Source organism: Mus pahari, chromosome 8 (genome assembly GCF_900095145.1).
Source record: "Mus pahari chromosome 8, PAHARI_EIJ_v1.1, whole genome shotgun sequence".
Taxonomy (NCBI): domain Eukaryota; kingdom Metazoa; phylum Chordata; class Mammalia; order Rodentia; family Muridae; genus Mus; species Mus pahari.
Genome location: NC_034597.1, coordinates 99,296,927 through 99,318,353, shown reverse-complemented (window position 1 = coordinate 99,318,353; position 21,427 = coordinate 99,296,927). Strand labels below are relative to the sequence as shown.

General features: G+C 36.2%; 1 long non-coding RNA gene and 1 pseudogene across 1 annotated transcript in view; both read left to right on the top strand.

Annotated features, from left to right (window-relative positions):
- The window catches only part of LOC115064565, a 111,314-nt gene extending 104,197 nt beyond the window's left edge, over window positions 1–7,117 (top strand). Inside the window, exons 4-6 of the long non-coding RNA XR_003844406.1 lie at window positions 4,687–4,807; window positions 5,450–5,578; window positions 6,918–7,117. This is a non-coding gene — a long non-coding RNA (uncharacterized LOC115064565). The remainder of the gene's footprint in view (window positions 1–4,686; window positions 4,808–5,449; window positions 5,579–6,917) is intronic.
- A 12,959-nt stretch (window positions 7,118–20,076) lies between these two features.
- On the top strand, window positions 20,077–20,691 carry LOC110325156 (annotated as a pseudogene).
- The last annotated feature ends 736 nt before the right edge of the window (window positions 20,692–21,427 follow it).

Genomic DNA, 21,427 nt, shown 5'->3' with positions numbered 1-21,427 from the left:
TCTCTCTCTCTCTGTCTTGCTCTCTCTGTCTCTCTCTTTCTCTATCTATCTATCTATCTATCTATCTATCTATCTATCTATCTATCTATCTATCTATATCACATGCACCCACATGTGTAAAAGAGAAAATTTAGTTTTCTTTTTAATTATACCTTAGAAATAAGCAAAAGAAAAGAAACAGATACTAAAATGTTCTACCCATTGATAAAGCATTATATTCCATGCGCAGTAACTTAGCGAAGAGTATAATTTATTTGAAAACAACTGACTTGCTTTTAGACCATATGAAATTCTTATAAATCTAAAGGAAAACCAACTCAGATCATGTTGAAGTTCTCAAGGACAATGAGGATGGCATTCATGATCTTACTTGGCCATTTGTCTTGAAACCTTGTAATGACAACTCTGTGGATAAAGATATAACCTACACAACAAGACTTTATTTACAGTGTCTGGCTTACTCTGATATGACAAGACTGATATCATAAACACCCTTTAAGATGCTTTTATTTTATAAGTTAAATCAAACTGCTCATGTTTAGCTGAACATAAGGACAAAACACAGGAAGTTGGCTCATGTTTGATATTCTTATCTATTGAAAGTTATGTTGGAAGGACAGTACTATTAAGATAACCACAAGAGGAAGTTTGTATACAGAGTGAATGGTAGATTTCTTATCATTGTTATAAAACTTTTATTGCTTTGATAAGTCCCCAAATTCCAATTGCTTTGTTATGTAACTGTCCTTGTAACTTGCATCTTGTGTGTCAGCACTTCCTTTAACTTTCTATTTATTCAAATTAAAAGCAAAATTGGATACTGCTCATATGACAGTTTGGCTTCTGAATCATCATTTGTAAGGTTTTCACTATGAGCATCATATCATTAAATGTCAAGTTGGTTGTAGCTGGATAGAAATTCACAGCATAGCCTGCTAATTAAGAATGGGGCAATGGTGGGCTTGGTTTTGTTATGTGTTCCTTCTCCACACGTTAGTTCTTGATGAGTCAGCTCCTTTGAAATCAGTATTTTAAGTTTTAGTGTCTTGCAGGATATTGTTTATGATTGAGTTTCTTCAAATCTAACCCACTGAACTTGGTTGAACCACATTAACAAGAGGGGAATAACGTAATGGATCTATTTTCTCTTTGTTACCAAAGTGCATCCAACAATGCTAATGTAGTGTGTTTATTGAAAGGGCATACATTCTCCACATTATAGGATCCTTCTCTGACTTTTTTCCATTATTAAACGATTAGTGGTTTTTTGTTGTTTTGTTTTTTGTTTTTTTTTTTTCATTTGTGTATATGCTTGTGTTTCTAGGTTGGGGGGTGGTGCACATGGCTGCTGGTGTCCATCAAGGACTGGAAGCCTTAGGCTACTCAGATCCTGAGTTGCAAACCATTTTAAGTTATCCAATACATGTCTTGATGGCAGAACTCAGCTCTCTGCCTGTGTGTAGGCGTCACTGCTCTAGCCTTTGATTTTCTGGAGAAGACTGTTTTAAGGACTTCATTTTAAGTTTGAAGGATTCCATGATGAGATCAACCCTGCTTGATCATGATGGGTCCTTGTAAGTTTCTATGCTGTGATAGTCAATTTCTTAGTACTTAACTGAGAATTCTCCACTTGTGCCCATCATGGGTATTCATTTGTTGTTTTCTTCTTGTCCCTCTTTGGTTTTCTCTGAATTTGATCTTGTTATAATTTCATAGAATGACATTGAAAGGTTCTCTGTGATATCTTGAAAGTGAAAATAATCTGAATTAATTCCTCTTTAAATTAAACAATGTGACTAGTGTTATATCAGAAACTTTCCATTACTGGTCTACTTCTACAACATATAGATTTTATAGTTTAGTGGTTTCAACCTAATATATAGGTTGTGAGTATATAGGAATATGCTTCTTGGCTTTTACATTTGTTGATTTGCTGATGTTTGGGTCATAATAGTTGCTAATTGCAATATATATAGTCCAACATCTCCTGATTTTATATTTTATATTTGAAGTAAGTCTGTTCAACATACTTGTCAATTAGACTTGCTACTTGAAAAAGAAAAAAAAATCTTCCTTTCATTAATCTTCAATACTTTTTCTTTTAACTTTGATCTTCATTTTTCCTTTCATTCTGCCAGTGATTAGCCTGATTTGTTCTTGCATTTTGAATTCCTTTGTAGCAACTGGAAATTGTTTCCTTTGTCGAATTTTGTTTTCTTTCAAATTTAATCAGTTTTTAAAAATTTATTTCTTGATTTCTTAAGGGACCCCATGACATATCAAAAGTATTTGTATGAGTTCCAGTATTCCTCTTGTCAAGTTATTTTAAAGTGTGTATGTGTCTTCCTGTGTGTGTGTGTGTGTGTGTGTGTGTGTTGTGCGTGTGTGCACATGTGCGTGAGAAAGCCTATAGAATCTATGAAACTGAAGTAGGAGAATTGACTCCCTCCTCCCACATGGCTCATGAGCTTGGAAATTGAGTTGTCAGACGTTGTAGGATGTGTCCCCACCTGGGGATTTGTTGCACTCTTGTTGATTTTTAGTTTTATTTCTAAAATTATTTTGACTTTTAAGATTTGTTGAAGGTAGTTTCTATCATTATACATGGTATATTTCTGAGAATATTCCATAGATTGGTAAAAACACTTTTCAAGTATTGGGTGGAATATTTTGTGAATGACTATGGTTTCCACTCAGTCTTTATTATTGTACTTTTTAAATCTAAATATTGGTTGTTAATATTTCTGGTAGTTTTGACCTGCATGTCTTAGTTCATATCATGTTATTAGTATAGGTACATGCTTTATTATGGTAGCACATGTATTATTTTAATTGAAAATAAAATACATGAAATATAGTTTCCCCTCCCTCCATGTTTTCTAGCTACCCTCCATGTCTCCTCTCCATCAGATCCACTCCCTCTCATTTTCCTCTTCAGAAAATAGCAGTCTTCCAAAAGAGTACAGCCCAAACAGATTAAACAACATACAACAAGACAAAGCAAAACTTCTCATATCAAAGCTGGACAAGGCGATCCAGTGGGAGGAAAAGGGTCTCAAGAGGAGGCCAGGCACTTATCACTCACTCTGTTAGCAGACCCATGAACACAGTTATGAGCCATAGTATATAGGTAGAGGACTGGTACAGATCTATGAGGGCCCTGGGTTTCCTGATTCAATCTCTGTGCGTGCACATGATCCCTGCTTAGTTTATTCCGTGGGCCCTATTCTCCTGGTGCCCTGCATCCCTTCTGACTCCTACCAAATTTCTTCCTTGTGAGTTCCTGGATCATGAAGAGAAGGGGCTGGTTGTATAATATGTTTTAATTTTTTTTTCTTGTAGGAAACAAAGTAACATCTTTAAGTAACATCTTTTATTTTTTTCTTTGTAGAGTCAACTTTTTGGTTATTTTTTTCCAATTTATTTGTTTATTTATTTTATTTTATTTATTCATTCAATTTACATCCCCATCACTGATCCCACTCCAGGACATCCCCTTACACACTCTATCCCTGCCTCTCATCTCCCTTCTCCTCTGAGAAGATGCAGTCTCCCTGGGTGTCTTCCCATCACATCCTGGCACATCAAGTCCCACTGAGGCTAGACAAAGCAGCCAAGTTAGTGGAAAGGACTCCAAAGACAGACAACAGCTTTAGGGACAACCCCCCACCAATTGTTGGAGATCCCACATGAAGACTGAGCTGCACATCTGCTACATATGACCCAGGGGCCTTGGCCCAGGCTGTGTATGCTTTTCAGTAAGTTGTTCAGTCTTTGAGAGTCCCAAAGGGTCCAGATTAGTTGACTGTTGATTTTTTTTTTTTTTTTGTGGAGTTCCTATCCACTTTGGGGCCCTCAATTTTTCTCCCAACCCTTCAATAAGAGTCCCAGAGTTCCCTTCAAAGTTAGGCTGTGTATCTCTGCACCCGTTTCAGTCAGCCACTGGAACAGAGTATCATTAATAGTGTCAGGGATTGGTACTTCCCCATGAAATGGGTCTCAAGTTGTGCCATCACCCCTTCTTGTTAAGAGTCTCAGAGAAATCAGGGATACAAGGCGTATACCTAAGCATAATAAAAGCAATATATAGCCAGCCCATAAGCAACATCAAATTAAGCAGAGAGAAACTTAAATTAATTCCACTAAAATCGAGGACAAGACAAGGCTACCCATGCTTTCCATATCTATTCAATATAGTACTTGAAGGTCTAGCTAGAGCAATAAGGCAATAAGAGGAGATCAAAGGAATATAAACAGGAAAGGAAGAAAGCAAAGTATTGCTATTTGTGAATGATATGATAGTATACATAAGCAACCCAAAACATTCTGCCAGAGAATTCCTTCAGCTGAGAAATATCTTCAGCAATTTGGCAGGATACAAAATTAACTCAAAGAAATCAGTAGCCCTCCTTCATCCCAGAGAAACTAGGGAAAGAACATCCTTCATTGTAGCCACAAATAGTATAGTATATCTTTGCATAACTCTAACCAAGCAAGACACATATATGACAAGAAGCTGTATCACAAGTCTCTGAAGAAAGAAATCGAAGATGATATCAGACGATGTAAACATCTTCCATGCTACTGGATTGGTAGAATTAACATAGTGAAAATGATCATTTTACCAAAAAATAATCTATGGATTCAATGAAGTTCCCATTAAAATTCCAACACAATTTTTTACAGACCTTGTAAGAACAACTATCAACTTCATATGAAAAACCAAAAATCTCCAGATAGCTACAGCATCCTGAACACTAGAATAACTTCTGGAGGTTGTGCTTTCATTTTCCTGACTAGGACTCATGTAAGTACTTCCTGTGAGTTCCAGTTTGTGATTGCAACTTCTCTCAGGTTTTAAATCTGTTCAGAACTATTTTATTTCTTAATTTATGAATGGGCTATTTTGCTGTATATTTTATTCCTTTTTGTTTTATATTTCATTTCCAAATGATAATCTTTAAGTTTATTGTTGAAACGAACTTTTATTTTATTTAGAGTGTGTTTTCACATCTTAATAAATTGAATAAACTTCTTTTATAATCTGGTTTTCACAGAGAATACTAAAGGTTTCCTTCAGGGTGGCATTTGGGAAGGCTATCTGATGTTTGACGCTTATGCCCTACGAGTGTAATCTCTATAAATTTATTTAGATTTAATCAATAACTTTAAATGCAGAACAGGATTACCCAGTCTATCTGTTTTTGAGGAGAAACAGTCTAGTGTCCCAATTAGGTGTGACACTTAATAAAATTTGAGTGGGGCCACTCACTTTGTGGCTAATTTATAAGAGTGGGAGTGACAATGCAGGTAATATGGATCACAGAGGACATTTCTTTGTGCATTGCTAGCACAAGCTATTCCCTCCTGGAGCTTCACACCAACATTATTTCAGCGACAATAGGGCTTACAGCATTCCCATCATCAACAATGTGTGCATGTCCCTTAGCGCAACACACTTCTGTGGTTGGAGTGGCCAATAGAAAAGATGAGGATCTCTGGATCTGTAAGGCCCTGAGGATAAATCCTTCTTTGCTGAGCTGAACCACCTGTCTCTCCCTCTACAGGCCCTGTTCAGGTAAGAGAGCTGGAATCCCAACTTCACTGCTAGGCCTACATGATTTCCAGTGGCTTCTGTTTCCTCTGCTACCATGTGGGGGAGTTGGAGTGAGATGGTACTGGGCTTCTGTTGTCAAAGATGGCCTGAGTTTTGCAGCAGTTTTATTTCCCTGAGTTGGACTCTGAATTCTTTAGCTCTTCGTTAATGAAGCCTGAGCTCCAGGTTAGGAGACAGGCACAGAGAACCCCCCCCTTTAAGCATAGCTACTGTATGGGCTGCAGGTAGTTCATTTAATGGGGATCGAGATCTGGGAGGGACGGTATTATACTCTTATGTCTAGAAACACTGTATTCCTCATCAATGTCAGCTTTTAACACTGTCCTCTTTATCCTTGAACCTGTAGCAGTGAATGTCCTGGCCCACAGATTCAGGTTCAGTTGCTGATGGGACTTACTGTGCTATCTGTACCGCTCTAGTAATGTTATAGGCTTTCCATTTCTCACACACTCAATTGAAGGTCTTTCTCCACTTCATTCACAAATACATCTATTGTGTTGCCTTTATTTTTTATGGAGAGGGAGTGGTTTAAGTGGTGTGGATCTAAGAAAATGTTTTACAGTCTAAGAAGGTTAGATTTTTTTCTTTTTTTCCCTTTATTAGATATTTTCTTTATTTACATTTCAAATGCTATCCCGAAAATTCTCTATACCCTTCCAGTTAGATACTTTTTATCATTACTTATCATCATCATAAACATCATTAAGTTGCTTCCTTAAATATGTGACTTGCTAATTCAAACTTTCAAAGGTAAACTCTTAGTTTTGTTGAAATTCACATAATTTATTATTGGATAACATAACGTGATTGTTTTTTAAAAAAAACTGAATGCAACTCAAGATTAATCTTTTGACTACAGTGGCTACAATTGAATTTAAGAATTCTTCATTTATTAAACATCAACTTGTATATAACTTTGGAGTTATAAAAATCCAGGTCATCATATTCCTGTATTATAAGTCAAAGAGACATAGAAAAAATTCCTTTACTCTAGTTAAAAAATATAAAGAATTACTGTGCAGAACTTTGCTAACTCAGATTTTTCTTTTACATTATTCAAAGTTTTTTACTATTAACAATCTCATTCATGAATTCATAAGTTTAGAGATATAATGACCTTCATGTTTTTCCTGATGTATGTTTATCTAGAAACTCATTTTCAGGAAAGCAAAACATATATTTTTGAATAAATATAAAAACTTTTTTAGAGATTATATAATTTTTAACTTCAATCTCATGTACTATATAGAAAATTAAATTACTCCTTTTAATTAATGTATGTTGTTTATATTATCCTCAGAGTTAACCCTTAAGGAGACCTTTTTTCAGTGTTGAGTGATCAGCATTTATTGAGAAGGCAGAGAATAGATGGTAAGAATTGTTTATGCAAACTTCTGACAGTAGATGTTTGGTATAAGCATTACAGTGCTATGTTAGACTGAAACAAGATATGAGGGCAGAGAAATCAGCATTTGAATAACATACGGGTAAATGTTACACAGTGTAAAATAAAACATGATGCCAGTTGTCTTAGTCATTGTTTTTCTTCATAACAATTGGAAAGTAACTAAGACATTGTATGTTTTCACATTCTTTACCAGCCTTTAACAGAGACATTCTAATGGTTCTCTCACTATTATCTTATCCTTCAGAAAACTACTTGTTTCTTTTGTTTTTTACTCTATTGTTTTAACACACTAATTTTGATCATATTCCATATTTCTATTATTACAGGGTATTTGATTGTTTACTTCATAGCTGTAAACATGGAACAATTATTTAATCCACGTTATGTGTTTCCTCTCAAACAGGTCAGAACTAAAATATAAGAAGAATTTTTGAATTAAGACTTAAGGATTCTTACAATAAGAGAAATGACAACAGTTACATTTTAATCACCCTTATGAGATATATGGATTTAAAATTTTTCAAAAAGAAATCATCTATGGTCAAATAAGCCTTCATCTTATGAAATTTGTAGTTTCATAGACTAGGGAAGGACCATGAATGTTTTAATTGATACACTATATTACAACTGGACTAGAGGTCCATGAATTTTATATAAATATATCTTGAAAGTCTTAAACAATAATGTTGAAAGCTGATGCTTTACACTTTCTTAATAAGACAAAATGTGTAACTTCCATGATGATATTAGTTTCTTCTCAAGAAACAAACATTTCATTACTCTAAAAGCTGCATAAGATTTTTAAATATGGATTTGTGGTTTTTATCACATCACATAGATTATGTTAGAAATCCAAATGTAGAAACCCATATAGATTTCTACTCTTATATAAAGCTTCATTGCTTAAATTTATACTTTAAATTTTTCATATATGTATATTATATATGTATATCTATAACTTTCTATCTATAGAATTTTATATGTGAATATGTAAATCCATATATATATTCATATATGTATATTATATATGTATATCTATAACTTTCTATCTATAGAATTTTATATGTGAATATGTAAATCCATATATATATATATATATATATATATATATATCAGATCTAATTCTAGTTCCTTCATGCTACTGGTCTTTGGCCTTTCAACAAATTTCAAAACCATATTTTATTTCTCTTTTTTCTCTTTTCCTGAAAAAAAAATTTATTTATTTTCTATAATCCATTCTGAGTACAGTTCTCCCTACTTCTCCAAGTTCTATCCTATCTCTTCTCCCAGACTGCTCCTTAAGTCAAATCAGATATTGATTGGCAGCTCCCACAAATGTCATGCCATCCTTACAAGATAGAATATCATTATAGATGAGAGGGTTTACAGCTGGATTACTGTTGATATTTCTCCTTTGGTAGCCTGCAGAGAACCGTCTAGTACCAAGATTTCTAATAAGTAATGGTGATGGTCTATGTAGGCATTAGCCCACCTTCTCCATGTTGAATGAGTCGTGAAGGATTTGTGTTAAGCAATGTGTTCTTGCTGTCAGTTTGTAGATGGCAAACTGTAGCCTTTGAAACATTCTATGTTGTTGGAGATTCCCTTGGGATCTCTTTGGCCAATAACTTCATTAAATGGAAACAGCTCCTTGTCATACAGCTTGATTTGATGATAAAAGTTATTCAGTCGTGCCTTAGTGTACTAGTACTGTATTACATACTGTATTAATACTCTATTGATACATACTGTACAACACTGATCATAATACTGTCCTTATTTTAACTGTCCTCCATATTTCTGCCATGGTCCCACTCTTTCTGCCTCATCCCTGTTTGATATTTACATTCCTCACTCTCTTCATCAATCCATAACTATTCCATTTTCCTTCCCTAATAATTTCTTTCCATATACCTAAGCTCTGTGATTTATGGATTGTACATATCTTATCTTCGTCTTAACATCTAACATCCACATATAAGCAAATAGCATATTTGTCTTTTTGGGTCTGAGTTACCTCACTCAGTATGTTTTTTTTCTGTTCATCAATTTGTTAGTGAGTATTCTGATATCATTTTTTAAACCTCAGAGTAATATCCCATTACATAAGTATACTATATTTATTTTATCCATTAATGCATTGGCAAACAGCTAGGTTGTTTCCAGTTTCTGGCTACTGTGAATTGAGCATCAGTGAATATGTTTGAGCAATTAATTGTTTCTTGAAGTATGAAGCACGTTTGGATGTATGCTCAAAAGTGGTATAGCTAGACCTTAAGGTAGATCTAGTACCATTTTCCTGAGGAATAGTCACATTGATTTTCTTAGTGGCAGTAAATGTTTGCAAGCCCACCAGCAATAGATGAGTGTGTTTCCTTTATTCCACATCCTGCCAGCATGAGCTATAATTTGTTTTATTTATCTTAGTCATACTGACTGGTAAACGATGAGATCACAGAGTTGTTTTGATTTGCATCCCCCTGATGACTAAGAGTTTTGAACATTTGTTTAAATGTTCCTCAGCCAACTGAGTTTCCTTTTCTGAGAGTTCTCCGATCAGACCTGCACCCAGTTTAAAAATCATCTTTACACTGTAGTTTTTTACTTTGATATTGTCTTTTGATTTCTTTATAAACTTTGGATATTAACATTCTATTATATGTGTAGTTGGTAAAAATAGTTCTGGATTCTGTAAGCTGCCATGTTGCCATCATGATGATGCCCTTTTGTGGAGAGAAACTTTTCTATCTCATGTGGTCCTATTTATAAATTACTATCTTAGTGCCTATGCAAAAGGTGTTCTGTTCAGAAAGTCTTTTCTAGTGCCAACGAGTCAAGGGTTTTCCTTAACTTTTTCTATCAGGTATCCAGTCTCACGCTGAGGTCTTTGATCCACTTAAAGTTGAATTTTGTGCAGTGTTAAGCACGGATATGCTTGGGTGTTCTGTTTGCTGCCACTCAGCATCAGTTGTTGAAGATGCTGCCTTTTTCCATTGTGCACTACCAGCTTTTAAAAAATCTAATATTGGTTGTTCCTATGGGTGTACATTTCTGTCTGAGCCTTCAGTAAAGTTCCATGGATTAACATACCTGTTTTTGTGCCAATTCCATAGTTTTTATTACTATAGCTCTGTAGTACAACTTGAGGTCAGGGATGGTGATATCTCCAGCAGTTCTTTTATTATTCAGGATACATTTAACTCCCCCATTGTTTCTTTTTGTTTGTTTGTTTGTTTGAGCAACTTCTTAGGGTCTGTGGGGTGTATTTTTTGGCTAATGTGTACTTATCAATGAGAACATACGATGCATGTCCTTTTGGGTCTGGACTAGCTCACTCAAAACAGTATTTTCTAGATCCACCCATTTGCCTGCAAAATTCGTGATGTCCTTGCTTTTAATAGCTGAATAGTATTCCATTCTGTAAACGAATCACATTTTCTGTATCTATTCTCAGTTGAAAACAAATGAGTTGTTTCCAGTTTCTGGGTATTATAAATAAGGGTGCTATGAACATAGTGGAACATGTGTTCTTGTTTATGGTAGACTACCTTTTGGGCATATGCCCAGGAGCAGTATAGCTGGGTCTTCGGGTAGAAATATTTACAATTTTTTAATGACCTTCCAGACTGATTTCCAGAGTAGGTGTAAAAGTATGCACTCACATTAACAAGGGAGGAGAGTTTCCATGTCACCCACCCTTGATTGCATGTGCTATCATTTGAGCTTTTGATCTTAGCCATTCTGATTGGTCTAAGGTAGACTATCAGAATCATTTTGATTTATGTTTCCCTAGTGGAAAGGGTGTCCAACATCTCTTTAAGTGCTTTTTGGCCATTTGAGATTTTTCTATTCTGAAATCTCTGTTTAGCTCTCGGAAATTACCATCCCCGACCTCCAGCTGTACTGCAGAGCAATAGTGATAAACACTACATGTTATTGATACAGAGGCAGATCAATGGAATTGAATTGAAGACCCAGAAATAAACCCACACACCCACAGACACTTGAATTTTTTGAAAAAGAAGCCAAAACCATACAGGTGAACAAAGAATCTTTAACAAATAGTGTTGGTCTAACTGGCAGTCTGCATGTAGAAGAATGCATATTAACTCATATTTATATCCGTGTACAAAGCTCAAGTCCAAGTGGATCTAGAACTTCAACATAAAACTAGAAACACTGAATCTAATAGAAGAGAATTTAGGAAAATGTCTAGAACACACAGGCACAGGGGAAAATTTCCTGAAAAGAACACCAAAGAAAGGACTGAAGGAGCTGAAGGACTTTGCAACTACATAGGAATAACAACAATATCACTGTCCCTCCAGAGCTCCCAGACACTAAAACACTAACCAAAGTGTACACATGGAGGGGGCCATGGCTCCAGCTGCATATGTAGTAGAAGATGACCTTATCTGGCATCAGTAAGGCCTTTGGTCTTGTGAAGGCTCAATTACCCAGTGTCTGGGAATTCCAGGGTGGTAGGGGGGAGTAGGTGGATAGGGGAACACCCTCATTTAATCAAGCAGAGGGGTAATGGAATAGGGAATTCCTAGGGGGGAAACCAGGAAAAGGAATAACATTTGAAAGCTTCTGTAAGGCAAAAGACACTGTCAACAAGACAAAAAGTCCATCAAAAAAATGGGGTACAGAGCTAAACAAAGAATTCTCAGCTGAGGAATACCGAATGGCTGAGAAACACCTGAAAAAATGTTCAACATCCTTAATAATCAGGGAAATGCAAATCAAAACAACCCTGAGATTCCATCTCACACCAGTCAGAATGGCTAAGATCAAAAATTCAGGTGACAGCAGATGCTGGCGAGGATGTGGAAAAAGAGGAATACTCCTCCATTGCTGGTGGGATTGCAAGCTTGTACAACCACTCTGGAAATCAGTCTTGCTGTTCCTCAGAACATTGGACAAAGTACTACCAGAAGATCTACCAATACCTCTCCTGGGCATATACCCAGAAGATGTTCCAACTGGTAATAAGGACACATGCTCCACTATGTTCATAGCAGCCTTATTTATAATAGCCAGAAGCTGGAAAGAACCCAGATGTCCCTCAATAGAGGAATGGATACAGAAAATGTGGTACATTTACACAATGAAGTACTACTCGGCTATTAAAAACAATGAATTTATGAAATTCTTGGGCAAATGGATGTATCCGGAGGATATCATCCTTAGTGAAGTAACCCAATCACAAAAGAAGTCACTGATACTTAGAATACCCAAGATAAAATTTGCAAAACACAAGAAAACCAAGAAGAAGGAAGACAAACGTGGATACTTCATTCCTCCTTAGAATAGAGTACAAAATACCCATGAAAGGAGTTACAGTGACAGTTTGTAGCTAAGATGAAAGGATGGACTATCCAGAGACTACCCCACCTGGGGATTCATCCCATCATCAGCCACCATACCCAGACACTATTGCACATGCCAGAAAGATTTTTGCCAAAGGGACCCTGATATAGAGTTCTCTTGTGAGGCTATATCAGTGCCTGGCAAACACAGAAGTGGATGCTCACAGTCAGCTATTGGATGGAACACAGGGTCCCCAATGGAGGAGCTAGAGAAAGTACCCAAGGAGCTGAAGGGGTCTGCAACCCTATAGGTGGAACAACAATATGAACTAACCAGTACTCCCAGAGCTCATGTCTATAGCTGCATATGTAGCAGAAGATGGCCTATTGGGCCATCATTGGGAAGAGAGGCCCCTTGGTCTTGCAAACTATATATGCCCCAGTACAGGAGAACGCAAGGGCCAAGAATTGGGAGTCCGTGGGTGGGAGAGCAGGAGCGGAGGGAGGTTATAGGGAACTTTTGGGAAAACATTTGATATGTAAATAAAGAAAATATCTAATAAAAAAAGAAATAAAAATAAAGAAAATATCCAATAAAAACTAAAATAAAATGCTGCCGTGGCAGAACAGAAGATATGTTTGCAGGGCCTCTTTTTTAAATTAAATAATTAAATTATTTAAATTATTAAAATTAAATAATTAAATTACTTATTTACCTCCCAAACATTACCCCTTCTATCCTCTTCCTCATAGAGGCTCTCCTCCCATTCGCCTCTGGGAAGTTGGGGCCCCCAGGTATTCCCAACACACTGGCAGACCAAGTTTCTGGAGGATTAGATACATTCTCTCCCACTGAGGCAGAGCAAGGCAGCTCTCTGCTTTATATGTGTTGAGGGCTTTCATTGATAAATTTTTCATGTCAATTCATAATGAAATTGATCTGTAATTATCTTTCTTTTTGGGGTGTTGTGTGGTTTAGCTATCAGGAAACTGTGGAGGCATGAAACAAATTAGGCAATATTCCTCCTGACTTTATTTTCGATAATGATTGAGGCACCTCACCATTAACTTCTCTTTGAAAGTCTATTAGAATTGTGTACTAAAACCATCTGGTGCTGGGGTTTTTATTGTTGGTGGTGTTTGTAGGTTTTTAATGACTGCTTCTATTTCACTAGGGGTTATAGGTCTGTTCAAATTTATTGTCTGATCAATATTTAACTTTAGCATCAGACATAAATGGAGAAAAATATACATTCTATGAGACTATCCAATAGGGTAGAGTACAAATTTAAAAAATAATAACCTTATGATTCTCAGAATTTTCTCATGATTTTTATGTCTGTCTTTATTCCATTCCTCGAATCTCATTTAATTAAATCTTCTCTCTCTCTGCCATTATGTTAATTTGACTAAAGGTTCATCAATCTTACTGATTTTATTAGAGAAATAGCTTTTGATCAGCTTGAGAGGGGAGCAAAGAAGAGGGGACCCTGAACTATGTGGTCAGGTGCCAAGCTGTGATGTGAGTCAGGGATGGGATGTAGAAGGAGGAGAGAAGATATACAGTTATCCTACCTGTTACTCTGGCTGCTGTGTGCCGGGCCTCTCAGGAAATGCCTAGCAGAGATGGGGTTAGGACGAGTGGGTGAGTTCAGGCAAGAAAGTTTAGAGGGGATCTGTGTGATCCCCTGATTTGTGGGCAGAGAACTTCACTCCTAGTTTTGCGCCCTCCTTGTTCTTCTTTCTTAAATTATCCATTGATTCTAATTAATGCACTAAGTGCACATGCACTTTGGGGAACCAACCAATGGTCATCTCAGCAAACAAAAGTGACTGTGCATTGACCACCAGTTATTAACTGCCAATCTCTCCTGAAATGAGTGGACCTTCAGGAGAACTTTCCTTTCCATTTTGCATTTTATTTTTTTAACACTTTGAAATTATGATTACATTTATCCCCTTCCCCATTTGTCCTTCAGACTCCTCCAATGTTCCCACTGAAACTTTATCCCTTCCATGATAGCATGCCCATTGGCATTGAAGTTGTTCTCTTGTTAAGGCAGTCATGTTGATGTGCCCTCCTGGATGTAACCTCCCTGACATTTCTATAGACAAAAATCTCAAACAAACTTGTTGTACCTCTCTTTCTTTCTATCTAGCTCTACTCCCTCTTCTGCCATTATTACTGAGCTTTAGGTACAGGTTTGGTTTTACTGTCCTTGTTTGTTTTGTTTTGTTCTTTTATTTATTTATTTATCTATTTATTTATCTATTTATTTATTTATTTATTTAGTGAATGCTCTCATAACTGCTTTTTGTGCAGTTACCATTTTGTGTTCAGAATGACTAGTTTCCTTAAAACCGTCCACCACTTTTGTTTTTTACATTCATCCATGATGATCACTGAACCTTGCTAGGATGTGACGTGATATTGATGTGTTGATTTGAGCTTGTTATTCTGTAGTCTCTTTCTCTGTTCTTTAATCATTTGTAGGTGTTTGTGTTAGTCACAAATAATCCTCTGCAATGAGTGCTGAGAGATGCAATAATTATTAGTTCTTATCACTATGAATGTATTTAATGTCTCTTCTTATCTTATTTGTACTTCCTAATAAAAATGTTATTTGATTGCTAATAAGAGTGATATAGGTTTGCTATCCATAGGTAAGCATGCACAGTGCCTACTATTCAACAACTTGAAAAGTTATGTTGCCCGGCATTAACCACAACATAGCATAGTAAAATTCTTCTTTGACTAAAGTTAAGAATAGATGATACATAGAGGTATTTATAGAAATATTTAGAAAGTATTTTGATAACATGATTGTTTTATCAAGGTATTAACAAGACTTCACTTGGCCTCTATGACTTTTTCAGTTTTGGCAATGTCTCTAGTACCAGCCGTGATATCTTTCTTGTGAACAAATGACCACTGTGATGGAGGTGTTATAAGGGCTTCCTAGGGTAGATGGATAACATTAATGATCTTAGTAACAACTGCAATGATACTGACCTATTAGAAAAAAATGTGCCCACTGTTTCAATAGGGGCAAATCTATTTTATCTTTTCAGTGGTGCCATTCTTTGTATAAAAATGTTCTTTTTTTTTTTTTTTTTTTTTTTTTTTTTTTTTTTTTTTTTTTTTTGAGACGGGGTTTCTCTGTGTAGCCCTGGCTGTTCTGGAACTCACTTTGTAGACCAGGCTGGCCTCGAACTCAGAAATCCGCCTGCCTCTACCGCCCAAGTGCTGGGATTAAAGGCGTGAGCCACCACGCCAGGTCTGTATAAAAATGTTCTATTGGAAAGTATTATATAATAGAAAACCCTGAAATCCAACGTCAAAGTTATAGGATGTTCCCTAGATTTGATATGTAATAAATTCTTATAAGTTAATAAAGAATGTGTACTGGAATTTACTGAATATCATTGGTCACATGTAAAACAGTTTCTCTTCTTTGAGAAATAAAATTAAAAAAAAAAAAAAAACCCTCTGGGAAAGAGGGATGCATTGGGAATCTTCATCTACAAGAAGATTGTCTCCTACACTCTACTTAGCACAGTTGGAAGCCCTGATGAATTAGAACACTGAGTTCTCCTTCAAGCAAGGTTAATTTAGAGCTTTTCAGACTTGAGAAGCATCCATAAATTAATTTCTACAGCCTATAACATTTCCATTAGCTCTTTCAGAATAAAATTTGAATGTGATATGCATAGAAATCCTACAGTCTCTCATTTTCTCCAGAGGAAAAGTATCATACAGAATTGTTTCTGTTTTAACTAATGCCTATCAGTTATCAGTTTTATTCAAATATATGAGCTTGTGACTGTGTAAAGAAATGAATTTTGTGCAATCTAAAACATTCGTTTTTCTGCTCTTATAGCTTTTGACATTATTGTACAGTATTCATTTAAACACAATGTTGTTTGCCTTCATTGAAAATTTACTGTAATCTATTGTTACTTACTTCTTTTCTAATGGATTATTACATTAATTTTATGAGTAATTTAACTCCATTTTCTAAGTTTCCTAAACAATACTGTGGGTTTTATACTGAAAACAATTACTGACTGCCTGTCTATATTTAATGAACTTGAATTTCTTTAATTAATATTAACATACAAGCAGGACTCTAAAATAATATTAATAATACGGTGGTATCTAACACAAATAGTGTTTCTTTAATGTGAGCAGTATAAAATATACTTCAAGATCTTTAATTTGCTTAATGATATGATATGGAATCCTGAATGTATAAATATGGTAAAGTATCAAATTATTTTAAAAAATTATACCTTAGTTACTTTTGCTAATAACTACTCAAGTAATTCCAATAGTAACTTATACAAGTTTGCCTCTCATGAATTTCCTTTAATATATGCTTACATATCATATGTGTCCAAATACTTATTATTTATGTACATAAATATGGACACACATTCATTTAAATAACATGACTCAATATGCCTTCATTCATAAGTTCAGAATACATGTACCTATACCATACTAACTATAAAACATATATGTAATTAAAACATAAAAATATTGCTACTTAGAGCCCAAGTAAATTAAGATTTAAAAAAGTTTATAGCTTTATTCCATAAAAGAATAATATTTCCCTTCCTCCACAAAATATTTCCAGAGATCCATATCATGAACTGGAATTTCCCACATGCATGGTAATTATTCTATGAAGAAAATGAATGTGTTACAATTTTTATGGTTATGGAAAATTGAAATGTTGCAGCTAAATTTTCTAAGATTATTTTTATTAGTATGTGTTATCCAGATCTATGCTAAGTTAAAAAATTCTTACATCTACTGAGAAAACCACCTTAGACTATATTAGCAGATCATCAGCTTATACCGGTTAAAAATTTAAGAATTAGACATCTGAGTTCTATACAGACATTTCATCCAATGTCTCTATATTTATACCAATCCCCCTTATTCTTAAAAAGTTCTTCAACTTATGTATTTTATTTATTCATAATCTTCAAGAGACTGTTCACTATCTGTGGTACTTCTAGCAGCCTTAATCCATGCTCCTGGGCCTTGGGCACTTATAATTGTCTTTAGATTAAATTTGCTTAAAGTAAGAGTTATGTCTTTTCTTATTTTTACATTGATATTATAAAACATTCAATAGCTTTTCCTTGTGTACAGTACAATTCTAAAGAACATATACTTTTTTGTTAATTCTTGTATTTCACATGTATGGAACTATACTACATGCATCTTAGTACATACATTTAATATGTCCAATATTATGATGCTGTGAATCATTCATTTTAAAACCAGCTCCATAATACTTTTATTTGCTGCATAGCTAACAATTACATAGATATGGAACAATACCTACAATGCAATATTTATACAGATATTACAAAGTGTCTTTAGAAGGTTCTAGGAGCCTTCTAGTAGAGGCTAAATACTATCAGATGATCTTTCTGTGATGATTTTAACTTGGAATGTAAAACTATGGTGGACAGACAATTCCTTCTAGTATGGCTGAAGGGACTAAATTTTAAGAAATATTTCTGCTATCAATATGCTTTTCCCTGTTATCTTTGAATATATATATATATATATATATATATATATATATGTTATATATATAACATATGTGTATAGTAAACAAAACAAAAATACTATATATATATATATATATATATATATATATATATATATGTCACTAGGTATTGGCCCACATTTTGGGTGAGATTTCTGCATATCAACAAAGAAGTACTCTTTTGTAGTCTTGTAATGATATGTATGTATGTATGTATTTGTGTGTGTGTGTGTGTGTGTGTGTATATATATATATATATATATATATATATATATATATATATAATTTCTTAAGTATTAATGTTGATCTTGTAAGAATGCCTAAAATTCTAGTATCATTAAGCTTTTTATAATATGACTGTTATTAAGGTCCTCTCTGATATGAAAACTGCAATTAGAACTCAGTCAGTCTTAAAGTGTCAGGAGTTAATTGTTTCTGAGATAGAAAGAAGGCATTTACAATTTAGGACACATTCTAAGAGGTTGTAAAACAATTAACCAAGAGTTATGAGAGAATTACTGATTTATTGTAGGTTCAATAACAGAAGATATGATATGGAGTGGGTTTATCTATACAAAACTTCAGTGATAACTTTGCCAAAGAATTATGATTTTTTTTCCGCTCGGAACTTTATTAGGTGGAGTTTGGGCAGAGAAAACCCTGAAACAGTTGTGCACCTGGTTCAAGAAAACTAGTATAGAGAAGCCTTTGTTTGGAGACAGGTTTTCACTGAGATAGAAGCAGATCTTTGATTTTGTTATAAAGGATGGCTAGCTGAACATCTCTGAGGCTTAGTTCAGATTTTTATTTTTATTTTTTTAAATGGTTGGTCAGAAAAGACAAGTCTCTGGAACAGGCCCAGACCCAAAGCTGTGTGCAGACATACAGGTGCCAGGCTCGTGCGGGACAGAGGTCATATTTTCTATTTCCAGATTAAGACTTGTTGAGAGGGGGAACCATGACAAATTGCAAAAGGATCAGTTTTTCAAAAACAAGTATGTAGTATTTACAGGGGGAAAAACATAATGGTTTATAGTTGCAGGATTTCCCTGTCCAATTACATTAGAGCAGAGGATGCCTGTGATTGGACAGGGAAAAGGGAGGCAAAGCTAAGAGTTTCAGAGACCGGGAGAGTCTGAGGGTAGGAGGAGAAGAAAGATGACTGAGGACGTGAACCTGCCTGGCATTTACCAGCCACAAGTAGTCATGGTATTGTAAGGTTAGATTAATTGGGATAGAGCTTTTATCATTATCAATTGGCTCTGAAATTATTGTATTGACATCTTGTAAATTGTGATATTATTGATACATAAATATGTTTGGTTGATTAATTAAGCTTTAAGAGTTTTAATTCTACCGGGTAATTGGGTGATGTGATGGCTGACTGTGGGGTGCGTGGGGTGTTTGGAGAGGATGCCGGGCCTAGAGACCATGAGAGTGAGATCACCTAGAGGGAGCACGGTGGCTCTCTGGTTGCCAGCACTAGGTCAGGACTGTGCAGATTCGTTTTTTAATATTTCCCTCAACACACAGGGAATAAGTCGTGATTCTTCATTAATACAGACCTGGTCCCAAACCACCAGTCCTTCAATGGCACACTCTGAAGCCCACTGATCTAGGGTTGCATGGAATATCTGAAGGCAGAAGGGTGGGAGTGGGGCCTACTTGGTTATAGTAAGGGTATCCAGACCGGGACAGCACACTTGTATGCTACCTGTAGTCACGGCCCAGTCCCTTCCAGGCTTCTATCACATTTACAAATGCATACATAAATACATTACATAAAACAGTGGGTCTGGGAATAAGGCTTCCCACAGAGGTTCAGCTGAAAGAGCTGTGTCTCAGAATTCTAGGAAGAGCATGGGCTCCCAAAAGTGTGTTCCATGTGTCCTTTCCTGCCCATAGCAGACCATGCCCAAGAGTCCACCCTCTCCTTTTCAGGGTCCAGTTTATCCAGTACAGATAGTTGCCATAGGTGGGCTGGCTACGCTGACCAGAGTCGCTTGTTCATCCTGACATAGGTGGTGGTGCAGCAGCTGGGAGTGGGGCTGCTGGTGGGCCTGCATGATGTGCAGGAACCGGGCGGGTATAGTCAGGGGCCACTCCAGGGGCCAGGGGCCCAGTGGAGCCCAAGTCAGAGAGTAGGCTGAAAGATGGAGGAATGCTTGCATGAAATCCCTGCTTGTCACTGTGAGCTTACCTAGCAGCAGTATGAGGGCCACACCCTTGGTGACCTCAGGCAAAGCACCCTCAAACCTGCCTCAAGGGGTGCCTCCCCTGCTACCCAGCCTCATGGGCCCTGGAGGGCTGCTTCCTGCTTATCTAATTTACGGTTATGATGAGCTCCAGATGCTGCAGTTAACAACTGCAAATAGGTTACTTTAGAATTCTCTTTGCAATACCCACAGACCTTGCAAGCCGAGATGGGAATCTAGCTGATAATCCAAATTCAGGTGATGTCACAAAGTTTGGCAGAGGAGACTCTGCATGCCCCGCACCTCCAAAGACACCAGCTCAGGCACGGCAGAGTCTCAGACCCACCACACGACCCAGTAGCCCTTTTTGAATCCTGCTTTGCCTCCCCTAAATACACAGGCGTGCCCAGTGCCTTCCACTATGGGCCCACTGTTTGTCCCTCCAATCACAGTGAAGCAGCAAGGTGCGACCCTCAGTAGTCCCCCTACCCTTTCACAGCAGGCCAGTGGCTATGGGTAGCATACTTACATCACGGGTTATGGTGATTTGACCCAGGGGAGAGTGGCATGAGATTACGCCAAGTTATGACTTTTAACTCTCAATGAACCTGTACATCTAGTGACAGACAATGAATGTCTAGTCTTAGTGAGAATGTATGTAAGCATCTCTGCTGTAAACCTCTTATTCCATTTATGATTTGAATTTATGTTGGAACTTTTGTAAAAAACAAACAACAAAAATGGATGCTTGGAAAAACCATAAGATCTACTTCCCTAGAAAAGGAACAAATATCTAGGAATGGTTTCATCAAAGCAGGGGGAGAGAGCAAGACTGGGAGGAGGAGGAGGAGAGAGAGAGTGAGATTGGGAGAAGGAAGGAACAGGACAGCAGATTAGAGTGACTTAGAAATTAAAAGGAAACGTAGATATTAAGAGCACAATATACAGAATGCAGACAGAAAAAGGGACAAAGAAGAAGCTACAGAAAGAGAGCAGGAAGAACAGACAAGCTTCTCCTTGCCATGGGTCAGAACAGGTCTTTTCTTAACAGCAAAGCAGGCTTAGTCTTACTAAAGAGGACAAAGCTTTTTTTCTTATAGACTTGTGCTTTTTGTTTTGTTTTGTTTGTTTGTTTTGTTTTGTTTGTTTGTTTGCTTTTGTTTTTGTAGCAAGAAAAGGATAGAAGCTTTCTCCTTCTCTGTGTATTAAGGATTGTAGTGGCTCATTTTTCATCCAGAATGAGTGAGTTCTCTCTGCACTGGCACTTGGTCTTTTGCTCCACACAAATATATAAGTCTGGATCCGTGTGTGTTAAATATGTAATT